Genomic DNA, 15,616 nt, shown 5'->3' with positions numbered 1-15,616 from the left:
TCTGTGTCTATTTGCTGTGTCTTCTTTGTCCGCTTCTGTTGTTGTCAGCGGCACAGGAATCTGTGTTTCTTTTTGTTACGTCATCTTGCTGTGTCAGCTCTCCGTGTGTGCGGTACCATTCCTGGGCAGGCTGCACTTTCTTTCGCGCTGGGCAGCTCTCCTTATGGGGCACACTCCTTGCCTGTGGGTCTCTCCTACGCAGGGGACACCCCTGCGTGGCACGGCACTCCTTGCGCACGTCAGCTCTGCGCGTAGGCCAGCTCCACATGGGTCAAGGAGGCCCGGGGTTTGAACCGCAGACCTCCCATGTGGTAGACGGACGCCCTAACCACTGGGCCAAGTCCGCCGCCTGATTCAGGTCATTTTAGCAGATTCAGAAGACCCGGCTCCTTTCACCTTCCTTTGGAGACTCAAGCTGTTGCTTTGGGTTCATATGGGCAGGTCCAGGTCTGAGGGACCCTCTTCTGTGCCAGGCACTGAGCTGGGTGCCCAGCATGGGCCATTCAATTTTCCTCTTCCAACAGCCCAACCTGGCAGGTGACCAGACTGAGTCTCAGAGATAAAGTAACTTGACTAAGCCAGTATGTGGAAGAGCTGGGATTCAATCCCTTTATCTAGAAAGGCTTTGAAGCAGGCATTTGCTCCCAGCTCCAGCCTTCAACAGGAGGCCCCTGAGACCATGTAGGACCAATGTCTTGCTTCGACCTTCTCCCATTTGTGCTGGTCTCCGCCCTAACTGTGCATGATTCCCATCAGCGTGCCTAAGCGACCTTCAGTCATGGTCTTATGTGCCCTTGACTACTCACGCATGCCTTGGTTTGTTGTTTCTAGATCTCGGATGTGGTGTGCAAGGTCCACAGGTGCAGCCCTAGAAGGCCGGCCTCCTCTCTTTGTTCTGTGCCAGTGTTTTTGTACACAGGGAAGTGCCTCACATAACTTTGGGGCAGGCCTGGGATTCCCGCTCCACGCCCACCAGTTTATAGCTGTGAGGCCCAAGGCGAGTTTCTCACTGGCTGTCTCCATTTCCTCATGTGTAGAATGAGGATAATTTGGGAATTGTTATAATAATAACAGCTAACTTTCTAAAAAAAAAAATTACTATGTGCAAGGTGTAACTAAGCGCTTGATCAAGTGCTTTATCTAATGCTTTTATTTAATCCTCACCTAAATCCTATAAGGGGGATATTATTTAATCCTCTTACAGCGGATGAGGATACAGGCTCAGAGAAGTTACACAAGCCATTCAAGATGACAAAGTTAGCATGAAGAAAAGCTAGGATTTGAACTCAGATTGAGCTGACTCCGAAGCCTGCTCCTTTAACCACTGTCTTATAGGAAGATAGATGGATTGCTGTGTGCAAGCCTACTGTGTGGCAAGAACACCAAATAAGGCCGACTGCTTTGTTCCCATCCACCAAGGCCATCTCAGCATTCAAAGAAGCAGAAATCAAACTCCCAAAGCCTTGAGAAGTCACCTTGCTCTTTGCTAAAGGCTGCTGGCCCTCTGGAGTCTCCCGCCCTAACCCCTCAGCAGCCTTTCCTAAAAGGCGTCTTCACTTGCCTCTCCCGCTTGCCAGAAAGACTCTCCTTGCAGCATTGTTCACATTGCGTCCTATCTCTCTTCTGTCTGCTTCCAACCCTCTCCCTCATCTTTTCCCTCCCAAGTTCCATCCCTTGCCTTTCCACAACCATCTACCCTTGTCTACCCTTTGGCTCAGTAAAGCCAAAGATTTTGTCTGGGAACCCACCATCCTCCAAAGGGCGACAGTAAGCTCATCTAACAAGGGACTGTTCTTGTCCTGGGCTTGCTGGGCACGGCATGCACATCAGGGGCAGGTGAAAGGAAACCCTAAGAGGGGCATTTAGAAAACTACGTTCCTCATGGGTCCCCCAGTCCCCTCCCTTTCCATTCCCCCACCATCCCTTCAGTACCTGGGAGAGGAGGAGGAAGCAAATCATTTGTCCTCCCTTTACTCAACATCTGACTCAGTTCTGGAACTTCTTCAAGACCCAGCCAGTCCCATCAGACCCTCCCAGGCCACTCAGGTCCATGGCACCTTCTCCTACCCCTGATTCCTATTGCATTGGCCACCTGGCCGCTTGGCTTGCCCGTGGAGGGCATCTGGTCTCCTTGACTCGGCTGTGAACTCCTTAAAAGTAGGACCTCATCCCTCTACGGTGCCCACTGAGGTTCTGCACACATGAGTTGATGGAACTTGAAAGAGATGCTCATAAAAGATTCCACAGCCGTGGAAAAATGGTTAAGAGTGAGGTTTCTGGAGTCTGCCTCCTGGGTCCATCTCTGTGATAGGCTCCCCACTTTTTCATGCCCCCTGTGTCTATATCATTGGGAAGGATCCTCCCACACTGACATTGCCCAAAAGATGTGGCACCGATCTTTAGCCGGAACACTCTCTGGAGCTGTTAAAGCAATCCTGGGCACTGCCCAGCCTGCCATGCTGGTGGCCGCCACCCGCATGGCATCACAGTGCAATGCCCAGCAAGGTAATAACTACAAAAGAAAATGCTTCAATAAAGGATCATTGGCCAAAAACTACTTTGTATTATGTCATTTTTAAGAGATGACTAGAAATAGAAAATTTGCAGAGCTAAAAAGCTGATGGGAGGTCACTCGGGCAGAAGGGAGGGGGAAGAAGGAAAAGGAAAACATTGTAAAAAAAAATTGAAATACGTAAATAAAAAAATAAGAGTGCATAATCAAAAATCACAAAACACAAGCATAAACAAGGCACCAAGATAGTCAGCAGAACATGCAAATGCAGGTTCAGACCAGCAAAGGATTCAGATATCAGAATATTATTATGTGGATTAAAAAAAATAATGCCACACAACTAATATCCACAAAACCACCATGGCTAATAACACGAAACACTGTTTCTGATGAGTCTCTAAGTCAGCTTGATGGCTGGGCTGGGGTGTGCTGACTTTATGTGCTGTGGCATGGGCCAGCTGTGCCCTGGCTGGTCTGGGATGAACTCAGCTGGGACAGCTTAGCTGGACCCCACGTGGCCTCTCACTCCAGAAGGATATGCTGGGCTTGTTCTCCTGGTGATGGGAAGGGTCCAGGTGAGGGAATGAAAGTGCACAAGGCCTCTTTGTTCTCACTGGGGTTGAACTTGGGCGGCATGGCAGAGGTGGCTGGGGTCAAAAGAAAGTTGCACCTTGGCTTCCTGCAAGCTGAAGCCAAAAACAGTAACACGATTTTTGTCCCAGGTGTCTTCCTTATTTTCCTGAGGAAGGCGTGTTTTCCATGTTGCAGCATGCCTCATAACTTGCTTATTCTTATGGTCAAATAAGATTCTATCGTGTGCATGTCTCACATTTTGATTTATCCTTTCATTGGCTGATGGATAGATGGGTTGTTTCTAGCTTTTGGCTATGGTGAATAATGCTACTATAAACATTGGTGTACAAGTGTCGGTTTGGAACCATCTTTTCACTCTCTTTGAATATATACCTAGAAGTGGGATTGCGGGGTCAAATGGTAATTCTATATTTAACTTTTTAAGGAACTGCCATGTTGCTTTCCACAGTGGCTGTACCCTTTTACATTCCCACCAACAATGCACTCAAGTTCCAATTTATCTGCATCCTTTCCAATATGTGGCCTTAGTGTGGCAATAGATAACGGATACAAGCATTTATTAGCTCAGTGATCTTGGGCCAGCTTTTTACCTTGATGTGCCTTAGCTTCCTTTCCTGTCAATGGGGATGTAGTGAATATTAGCAACTGAGCTTCCCTTCTCAGCCATTGCCTTAGCTGAAGACTTTTCTCACCCAAAGTTCTGCCCCCTTCTTGGGGGCAGCCTGTATCCAATGGCTGACTGATGTGGAAATATAAAAGTCCAATTTGGGCAACTTTGCAGTGCAATCCCAGCTCCAGTGATGCCTGGAAGATCAGCAAACATCTTCATTGTGATGGCATGGTAGCCTTACTTCTCCCTCTGCCTAGTCCTGCTTCCTTTTCTCCTTCACAAAGGGTTGAATCCCAAAGCACTTTCTGATAAACTTCTTACATTCATATCTTTTTTTTTAAAGATTTTATTTATTTATTTATTTATTTATTTATTTATTTATTTATTTATTTATTTATTTATTTATTTCTCTCCCCTTCCTCCCCAACCCCCCATTGTCTGCTCTCTGTGTCCATTTGCTGCGTGTTCTTCTTTGTCCACTTCTGTTGTCAGTGGCATGGGAATCTGTGTTTCTTTTTGTTGCATCATCTTTTGTGTCAGCTCTCCATGTGTGCGGTGCCATTCCTGGGCAGACTGCACTTTCCTTCGCGCCGGGCGGCTCTCTTTACGGAGGGCACTACTTCTGCATGGGGCTCCCCTACGCAGGGGACACCTCTGCATGGCATGGCACTCCTTGTGCACATCAGCACTGTGTGTGGGCCAGCTCCACATGGATCAAGGAGGCCCGGGGTTTGAAGCGTGGACTTCCCATGTGGTAGACGGACGCCCTAACCACTGGGCCAAGTCCGCTTCCCTACATTCATATCTTCATCTTAGAGTCTGTTTTCTTGGAACTAACCTGTGAGAGAGGTACAAATGACCTTGGGGCAAGTTCTGGCCAGTGGGATGGAAGCAAATGCCTCATGGCAATTTTCTGGAATGTTCTATAAGATGGTCATCTTCAGACTTGTACTTGTTTCTGCTACAAAAAATTTGGAGAACCACATACATCCTTGAGAATTTTGGGTGTCTAAAATTTTCATAGACTTAAATGTAATTTTAGCATACTATCCATATTAACATTTAAAAATAATACTATTAACTTAAATTTTAAATTTTATTTAAAAATTTAAATTATAAAAATGTTGCAAGAATAATATAATGATTTCCTGTATACGCTTTATCTAGTTTTGACCCATTTGTTCTTTTTCTCTTTCATACTTTCTACATGTCATTTCAAAACAACAGAACTATATTTCAAATACATCTTAAATCTTAAAAAGAAAAATTATATTGGGATTGTTCTGCCTAGTGAGATGGACAGAACTTCTTCCATTCCTCCCTCAAAAATATTTACAGAGGAAAGTAGATGTGGTGAAAAAGAAGAAGAAAAAGCGTGCCTGTGGGCAAGCCAGTGCCTGTGCGAGCCCGTGCGTGGTGAACTAGGGCCCGTGCAAGTGAGTCATGCAGCAAGATGATGATGCATCAACAGATAGCAAAAACAGCAGGCTGGGAGGAGGGGAAGGGGGGAAAATAAAAAAAAAGTTCACAGAGGGGCAACATAGTGCTGTGGTGTAGCTTATAAATGGAGTTATTAATAGATAGCTTGATTTGAATTCTGGTTCTGCCACTTATGAGCTGTGTGACCTTGGACCAATTATTTAATCTCTCTGTGTTTCAAAATCTTTGTAATAATAGCATCTACCTCCTAGTTGGTGAGAACCAAATGAGTTAATATTTTTAAGGTTCTAAAAACAGTGCCTGGTACATTGTAAGCACTGCTTGTATTTATGATATAAATAAAATGCATTAATAGATGAAAAATATTTATAGCTAGAATAAATTAGGAATCAGAGAAAATTAACAAGAAGAGAAACTATTGGGTCATTAGCAAGTGCAAAGTTTGCAAAACATCTACTAGTGATTGCTGTTAAATGCATTATTTACAGTAGAATCACATTGCAGTGTTGTTAAACTATCTACTCCAAACATGGCAGATATTAATAGTGAGCAGAGAAGTGATTGATAAATGTCAGCAAATAGGAGACATGCATCCAAACTTCTTAAAAATGCAAAAAAAAAAAAAAAAAAACCAAAATATTCCACTATTCAATAATTTGGGGACAAATGTTAATGCAAAAAAAATTCCATTATCCAATAATTTGGGGACAAATGTTAATGAAGCTGTCTCTTCTGCAAGCCCCCCAAAAAGTTTATGAAAATATAAAGTCCAATAGTGGTCTGAGCTGTTCCCTTTATTTGAAGATGTAACCTTACTGCTGAAAGTGAATGTGAACTTGTCACTTCCTCCCCCTTGAAATCATGCAATCTATGCAAAGGAGAACAGAGTCAGACAGGACGGCTGGGGCCTCGCCAAGCTCTTCGTTACCACTGAGAGCTGTCCCAGGGCATCAAAGCAGATCAGCCTTGCCCGGATGCTTTTGAAGAATCATGAGTATTCTGTTTTTTAGATAGGTCGATAAGGCATGGAGCTCTGCACGCTAGAAGGTGCCATCACCTTCCACATTTCCTTTCATTACCCTCTTTCCTTTGTGCTCAAGGGACTCTCCCTCAGGAGTCAGGCTCTTTTGGACAGTTTTGGGGGTATGGAAATTAATTCTGTCATCATTCCTTCTGTCCCACCATATATCCGAATCCAGGACATCCCAACATGGGTCAAAATGTCCTGTTTTTAATTTCACATTTTGCTCTTAACAAAACTATGTATATGACAGAGAAACATGAAGACCTACCATGAGTTCTGGGGTGATTTGATTAAAAGAGGCTTCACTAGATGGCTATTAAACACACACACCCAAAACCTGGAAAATAGCAAGAGTTGGAAAAATGTGGAGAAATTGGAACCCTCCTACATTGTTGGTGGGAATGTAAAAATGATATAGCTGCTCTGGAAAAGGGTTTAGTGGTTCCTCAATAAGTAAAAACAGAATTATCATGTCACCCAGCAACTCTACTCCTAAAATATATCCAAAAGAACTGAAAACAGGGACACAAACAGAGACTTGTACACCAATGTTCATAGCGGCAGTATTCATAATAGCCCAAAGTTGGAAACAACCCAAATGTCCATCAACTGGTGAAAGGATAAATAAAATGTGGTTAATCTATAGGATGGAATATTATTCAGCCATAAAAAGGAATGAAGTTCTGTTTCAGTTTACAACATGGACAAATCTTGAAAACACTGTTAAGTGAAATAAGTCAGACACAAAAGGTTATATATTGGATAATTCCATGTATTTGAAATATCCAAAATAGGTAAAGCTATAGAGATAGAAAGCAGAGGAGTGTTTCTCACGAGCAGGGGGTTGGTAGGGTGGGGGTGACAACTTAATGGATATGGGGCCTCCTTTGGAAGTGATGAAAATGTTTTGGTACTAGCTAGAGGTGATGTTTGCACAACATTGTGAATATACTGAATGACACGGAAGTCCTCACTTTAAAATGGTTACGGCTTAATTGGTACACAGTTTCTGTTTGGGGTGATAGAAAAATTTTGGTAGTGGATGGTGATGATTGTAGCACAACATTGCGAATGTAATTAACACCACATAATTGAAAACCTGAAAGCAGAAATTTTATGTTGCATATTTGTTACTGCAAAACAACAACAATAACAAAAACCCTTAAAATTGTACAGCACGAAGAGTGAACCTTAACATAAACTATGGACTTTATATTAATAATATTATAACTTTGGTTCATGAGTTGTAACCAATGCACCACAATTTTGCATTTAAATGCAAAATTTTAATAATAGGGAAAACTCTGTGTATGTGTGTGTTTGTGTGCCTAATATGGGAACTCTAATTTCTGTATGATTTTTCTGTGAACCTACAACTACTCTAAAATAAATTAAAAATTAGTTAACTTAATAGTGAATTTCACCTCAGTTAATAAAAATAAGCTTCACTGAAACTGATGTTTTGAAGTGCCTTTTTGTTTGGGGTCACAGAACTTTTGTAGTCCAAGCATTACATCTTAAAAAAATTCAGGAAGGGTGAGAGGTTGTGGTGTCCCTAGAGTATTTGACACCTGGGAAGCGGCCTTGGCCCAGTGGATAGGGTGTCCGCCTACCACATGGGAGGTCCGTGGTGCAAATCCTGGGCCTCCTTGACCCGTGTGGAGCTGACCCATGCGCAGTGCTGATGCACGCAAGGAGTGCCCTGCCACGCAGGGGTGTCCCCCGCATAGGGGAGCCCCACGCGCAAGGAGTGCGCCCCATAAGGAGAGCCACCCAGCACGAAAGAAAGTGCGGTCTGCCCAGGAATGGCGCTGCACACACGGAGAGCTGACACAACAAGATGACGCAATGAAAAGAAACACAGATTCCCGGTGCCACTGTGTTTTCACAGAAGAACACACAGCGAATGAACACTGAGAGCAGACAACTGGGGTGGGGGAGGGAGGGGAGAGAGAGAAAAAAAAGTAAAGGGAAAAATTTTTTTTAAATTAAAGTATTTGACGCTTGGTATGGACTATGTTTTTTAACACCCCCTCTTATATTAGATACAATCATTTTCGGCAATAATCTTGAGATGAAATTATTAATGATTACATTTCATGCAGGGGCTAAAACTTGCCTTTGCCAAACAGAAATATTACAATTTGTAATGTGCCCTATTTCACTGTTTCAACATTTTTTCTGTAAACTTACCACTGCTCTAAAAAATAATCTATTAAACAAAGCTCCAAAAGACAGAAGTAAAACTCATTATTTCTTTTTTTTTTTTTTAAAGATTTATTTTTATTTATTTAATTCCCCTCCCCTCCCCCTGTTGTCTGTTTTCTGTGTCTATTTGCTGCGTCTTGTTTCTTTGTCCGCTTCTGTTGTCGTCAGCGGCACGGGAAGTGTGGGCGGCGCCATTCCTGGGCAGGCTGCTCCCTCCTTCGCGCTGGGCGGCTCTCCTTATGGGTGCACTCCTTGCGCGTGGGGCTCCCCTACGCGGGGGACACCCTGCGTGGCGCGGCACTCCTTGCGCGCATCAGCACTGCGCATGGGCCAGCTCCACACGGGTCAAGGAGGCCCGGGGCTTGAACCGCGGACCTCCCATGTGGTAGACGGACGCCCTAACCACTGGGCCAAAGTCCGTTTTCCCTATTTCTTCATCTTTACAATCACTGTGCTATTTACCATTGTTTCTTTTGAATTTACTGTTTAAATGCAGGATGCAGGGATATCTCCACCAGGAGAGGGGAGGACTGAGCCCAAAGGGAGCTCATATGATTTGGAACCATTACAAACCATTATAAACCATTATAAACCATTACAAACCATTACAAACCATTACAGACCATTATAAACCATTACAAACCATTATAAACCATTACGGACCATTACGAACCATTATAAACCATTACAAAACATTATAAATTCCTGGAAAGGGAAGTGTGTAGCTGAGTCTGCAGGTGTCAGGGACCCCCTATATACCCAGAGTTCTCCAAAGTAATTTCTATGTAGACTACAATGTTCATTTATTAAAGAATAAGTAATATAAATATGCTAAGTTGAAACTTCTATATTATTAAAACTCTTCAGTAAGTACAGAAATTGTTTAGATTTAGGACTTAGACCAACAAAAGAGTTTTTCAGGGAGGAACATGTTATCGCTGACCTTGTTTAGAATTGTGATTTATTATTGTTTTAAAGTTCTCTATGGACACTGCAGGAGAGGTGAAACATTTTGGAAACAGATAGTGGTGATGGTTGTACAACATTGTGAATGTAATTAATGCCACCGAATTATATACTTAAAATGACAATTTTATGGTCTATATATTTTACTACAAAAAAAAAATCTTGGAAAGTGGATGTGGCTCAACCAGTTGGGTGCCCGCCTACCACATGGGAGGTCCTGAGTTTGGGTCCAGTGTCTCCTAAAAGAAGGCGAGCAGATGCCGACCCCACCACAATGAGCTAGACACCGCCCCCCGCCGAAACTAGCAGATGTCACAAGCCAGTGGACACTGCAGCCCTGGGGGAGAGGATGCAGCTCCCGCTGTTGGGCACTGGCCTCCCACGTGGAAGGTCCTGGGTTTACTTCCCAGTGCCTCCTGGAGAAGGTGAGCAGACAGACGAAAGAACCATGGGGGAGCAGGTGGATAAATAAAGTAAATAAATAAATCTCATGAAAAAAAATCTGTATGGACAATGCCCAAGGTCCTCCTCGCCTGCCCTGGTGGGGAGGGTGTGGTCCCCACCGCCCCTCTCTCCCTGCACCACTGGGACGAGGTCTTTCTTACTTTTTAAACAGTGGCAGAAGAGAGACTCAGGTCAGAAGGAAGGTGGGACAGGAGAGCCTGCAGATCCTGCCTGCAGGCAAGAATATTTTAGGAAGGAGGTGATAAGGGAATTTGAGTTGGTGGGAAAATTGCCTGAAACTCTCTATGCCAGGGCCCCTTGGCCCGTGGCCCCACCTCTCCCCTTTTCTCTCCCACCTGCTCTCAGGACTGCAGATGCCACCACCTGGCCCTCAAGGCTGAGGCCGCAGGGTAGGGAGGGCCGAGCGGAAGAGCCCAGCACCCTGTGTTCCTTACCCAGCCTTTACTATTATGAGAAAGAAATAAGATTTCATCTTTTATGGGGCTTCTGACACTTCCAGGGGTCAGGGCAGGTCCTGACATTTCAGCTGAGTTCTGAGGGAGAAGTCGATGTTATCCGAATAAAAAGAAGAAGGAGGAGACTTTCCGTGAGTACACGGACCGTCAGGAGCCGAGAGAGCGGGTGAGTCCGAGCAGTGGCTGGGGGTTCAGCCGGGAGCTTTAGGAAGCAGCGCCGGGAACGGGGCCCAGTGGCAGAACCTGGTGTCACAGTCCGGGAGCTCCGGGATCTAGGAAGTTCTCCGAGGCCAGACCAAGAAGTCCAGGGCACTGCCCTCCCGGGGTGGCCCCTGGCCATCCCTGTCAGGAAAGAGCCCTGTTGACTCCCCGCTGACTCACTTTCCTCTGTGGTTGCCGTGGTTCCCACTAACAAGGAAGCGTAAATCCCTCTCTGGAGGGTGGGGCCTGCAGGGTGCGGCCGTCCTCTCCCTTTTCTGGCTCAGAATCCAGTAGAACTTCCCAACCCACAGCAGGGACAACTGGGGAGGGAAAGTGCCCTTGTCTAGGGGAATTTCAGGCTCGGGTGTCCTCAGCAAGGGGTCCTGGGGAGGCTGGGGACGGGATGGGTGGGGTTAAGGGACAGGCTGGGGCGGTGGGGAGGCGAGAGACAACTGCTCTTCCGAGCTGATCGGGAGTCCTACGCTCTCCAAATCACTACGGGAGGAGCCCCGGGAGAAGGGGGGAGAGAGAGAGGATCTCGGGGAGCAGAAGGGTTAAAGCCAGCTTGAGAACCTGGCCACTTTCTTTGAACAAGCAGGACTTGTTCGCCAGGGTGGGGGTGGGGGCAGATGGCCCGAATTACAAACGCAGAGCTACGGGGAGACAGGTGGTTTTGCACCTGGCAGGACCACACACACAAAGCACGGAAAGAAAGGAAAGCCAGAGGGGCGGGTGGATTTTTACAATATCGTCTTGTACATTTGTACAGTCTTCGGGCTGCAAAGCTCTTGGATTGCGTTTTTTCCTCTGTGCTTTTCACACAGGCCCTGTGAGGGAGCCAGCTAGGAAATTGCTTCCTCTTCTAAAGTGGGGAAACACAGGCTTGCAGGAGTCAATGCACATAGCCAAGGACCAAAACGACAAGGCCCGGAACCTGGCTCACAGTCCCGCGCTCCTCCTACTAAATCAGCGTTTATCCAACATTGTCATCCATGGATCATTTTTTAAAAAACAAATAAATTTTGTTAACACTTATTAATGAAGCATACAGTTCATCCAAAGTGTACAATCAATGGTATTTGGTATAAGCACATAGTTGTGCATTCATCACTTCAATCGTTATTAGAGTATTTTCATTATTTCAATAATAATAATAAACAAAAAACAGACAAACAAGCAAGAAAATTCTTCACCTCTCAATCTCTCTCTGTTTCCCCTGCTGTACGTAGCTGCTATTTCTGGTTATTGTTGCACAATTATTCATTTCTTTATTAAGGAGTTTTACTGAGATATATTCACATACCATACCATGTATCCAAAGTATATAATCAATGGCTTTTAGTGAAGTCACAATGCTGTGCATTCATCACCATTAAAATTTTTGAAACAATTTCATTACTCCGAAGAGGAAAACTCCATACCCCTTAGCAGTCCTTCCCCAGCCCTAAATAACCGCTAATCTAATTTCATCTTTATAAATTGATTTATATTTACATCTTAATACTTTGTGTCTGGTTTCTTTCACTTAGCATAATTTTTTTGTCTGATATTAACATCTTGTAGTATTAACATACGTTTATTCAGTCACAAAGCAAAATGGTCTTATATATGCAATTTTACCCATATTCATAATTCAGATGCAGTTTCACTGTGCTGTACAGTCCCAGTAACATTTTTTAGCTTTCCTTTTAGTAATATACAAGACCTGAGACTTTCCCTTTCAACCACTGCCATAACCACATAATAGCACTGCTAGTTACAAACATTATGCTGGGCTTTCACCTTTTCTATTCATTTCCAAAGATTAGCACTCAACGTTTTTTTAAACATTTTTTTTTAATTTTTAAAATTTTTACAACTTTTTATCAATTCTGTACAAGTTAACCCTCAGCTTTCCATTTTCTAACCTCATTCTATTTTCTGGTGACCCATATTCAAGTTATTAGCTCCATGAGATTACACAATACATTTACTTCATAGTAGCACAATCATATAGTATTTGTCCTTTTGTATTTGGCTTGTCTCACTCAACATAATACCCTCCAGGTTCATCCATGTGGTCATATGCTGTATGACTTCATTTCTTTTTATAGCTGCATAATATTCCATCATGTGAAATACACCATAGTTTGTTTATCCATTCATCAGTTTATGGACACCTGGGTTAATTCCAAATTTTGGCAATCGTGAATAATGCCGCTATGAACATTGGTGTGCAGATGTCTGTTTGCCACTGCTCTCAGTTCACCCAGCAGTGGTGTTGCCCGGTCACATGGAAAATCTATATTCAACTTCTTTAGGAACTGCCAGACAGCCCTCCACAGTGGCTGCACCATTCTGCATTCCCACCAACAGTGAAAAAGTGTTCTTTGCTCTCTATATCCTCTTAACACTTGTAGTTCTCTGACTTTTTAATAGTGGCCTTTCTGGTAGATATGAAATGATATCTCATTGTAGCTTTGATTTACATTTCCCTAGTTGCTAGTAATGCTGAACATTTTTTTCATGTGTTTTATTTTATTTTTTTGCCATTTGTATTTGCTCTTTGCACAAATGTCTACTCAAGTCTAAGGCCCAGTTTTTAATTGGGTCATTTGTCTTTTTATTGTTGAATTGTAGCATCTCTTTATATATCATGGATATTAAACACTTATCAGATATGTGATTTCCAAATATTTTCTCCATTGAGTTGGTTGCCTTTTCACCCTTTTGACAAAGTCCTGTGAGGTACAAAAGTGTTTAATTTTTAAGAGATCCCATTTATCTATTTTTTTTTCTTCTTTTGTTGCTCATGCTTTGGGTATAAGGCCCAAGAAACCACCAACTACCACAAAGTCTTTAAGATGTTTCCTTACTTTTTTTTTTTTTTAGGTATCAGGGCCAGAGATGGAACTTGGGACCTCGTATGTGGGAAGCTGGTGCTCAACTTCTTGAGCCATATCTACTGCCTCTACGTTTTCTTCTAGTGGTTTTATTGTCCTAGCTTTTGTATTTAGGTCTTTAATCCATTTTGAGTTGATTCTTGTATTGGAAGTGAGATAGGGGACCTCTTTCATTCTTTTGGTTGTGGATATACAGTTTTTCTGGCACCATTTGTTGAAGAGTCTGTTTTGTCCCATTAACATGGCTTTGGTAGGTTTGTTGAAAACCAGTTGGCCATAGAGGTGAGGGCTTATTTTTGGAATTTCAGTTCTATTGACATGACATGTCTATCTTTATGCCAATACCATGCTGTTTTGACCACTGTAGCTTTGTAATATATTTCAAGGTCAGGCAGTGAAATTCCCCCCACATTATTTTTTTTTTTAGAATACTTTTGGCTATTCAGGTGCACTTTCCCTTCCAAATGAATTTGGTAACTGCCTTTTCTATTTCTGTAAAGTAGGCTGTTAGAATTTTGATTGGTATTGCATTGAATCCATAAATCAGTTTGGGTAGGATTGACATCAAAGATCTATCCTGTTGTTCAGTTAGATCTTTGATTTTAGTTCTTTTTTCTTCCAGTCCATGAATACAGAATGTCTTTTCCATGTGTTTAGGTCTTCACCAATTTCTTTTAGCATTGTTTAGTAGTTGTCTTAATATAGGTTCTGTACTGCTTTGGTTAAATTGGTTCCTAGGTATTTGAGTCTTTTTGTTGCTATAGCAAATGATATTTTCCCCCTAATTTCCTCCTCAAATTGTTCAATACTAGTGTACAGAAACATTACTGACTTTTGCATGTTAATCTTTTATTCTACCACTTTGATGTACTTGTTTATTAGCTCAAGTAGCTTTGTCATAGAAATTTCACAATTTTCTAAATATAGGATCATGTCAGTCACAAATAGTAACAGTTTTACTTCCTCTTTTCTTATTTGGATGCCATTTATTTATTATTTATGTATATATGTGTGTAGGTATGTATGTGTTTTCTTGTCAAATTGTTCTAGCTAGAACTTCTAGCACAATGTTGAATAACAATGGTGACAGTGGGCATCCTTGTCCGTTCCCAGTCTTAGAGGGAAAGCTTTCAACCTTTTCCCATTGAGTATGATGTTGGCTGTGGGATTTTCATATATGCCCATTATTGTATTGAGGAATATTCCTTCTACTCCTATATTTCGAAGTGTTTTTATCAAGAAAGGATACTGGATTTTGTTGAATGCCTTTTCTGCATTGATTGAAAGGGTCATTTGTTTTTTTCTCTTCAGTTTGTTAATGTGGTGTATTATACTAATCGATTTTCTTATGTTAAAACACTCTTGCATACCAGGAATAAATCCCATTTGGTTGTGATGTGTAAGTCTTTTGATAGGCTGTTGGATTCTATTTGCAAGTATCTTTTTAAAATGTTTGCATCTATGTTCATTAGACAATTGGTCTGTAATATTCTTTTAGTGTTTTTTTTTCTGGCTTCAGTATTATGGTGATGTTGGCTTCATAAAACATGCTGGGTAGTTTTCCCTCTTCTTCAATTTTCTGGAAGAGTTTAAGCAGGATTGGTGTTAATTCTTCTTGAAATTGATGGACTTCACCTGTGAAGGCCTCTGATGCTGGACTTTTCTTTGTTGGGAGATTTTTAAAAAAGATATATTTATTTATTTATTTATCCCCCCCCCCCCCCAGTTGTCTGCTCTCTGTGTCCATTCGCTGTGTGTTCTTCTGTGACTGCTTCTATCCTTATCAGCGGCACCGGGAATCCGTGTTTCTTTTATTTGTTGTATCATCTTGCTGTGTCAGCTCTCCATGTGGGCGGCGCCATTCCTGGGCAGGCTGCACTTTCTTTGGCACTGGGCGGCTCTCCTTACGGGGTGCACTCCTTGCACGTGGGGCTTCCCTACGCGGGGGGGACACCCCTGCGTGGCACGGCACTCCTTGCGTGCATCAGCATTGCGCGTGGGCCAGCTCCACGCGGGTCAAGGAGGTCCGGGGTTTAAATTTTGGGCCTCCCATGTGGTAGGTGGACACCCTATCCATTGGGCCAAGTCTGCTTCCCTGTTGGGAGATTTTTGATGACTTATTCAATCTCTTTAAATGTGATTGGTTTGTTGAATTTCTGTATTTCTTGTAGCATAAGTGCATGTTGTTTGTGCATTTCTAGGACTTTGTCCATTTCATCTAGGTTGTCTAGTTTGTTGGCATACAGTTTCTCATAGTAT

The sequence above is a fragment of the Dasypus novemcinctus genome, chromosome 20, assembly GCF_030445035.2.
Source record: "Dasypus novemcinctus isolate mDasNov1 chromosome 20, mDasNov1.1.hap2, whole genome shotgun sequence".
Classification (NCBI taxonomy): domain Eukaryota; kingdom Metazoa; phylum Chordata; class Mammalia; order Cingulata; family Dasypodidae; genus Dasypus; species Dasypus novemcinctus.
This window is presented reverse-complemented; position numbering follows the sequence as displayed.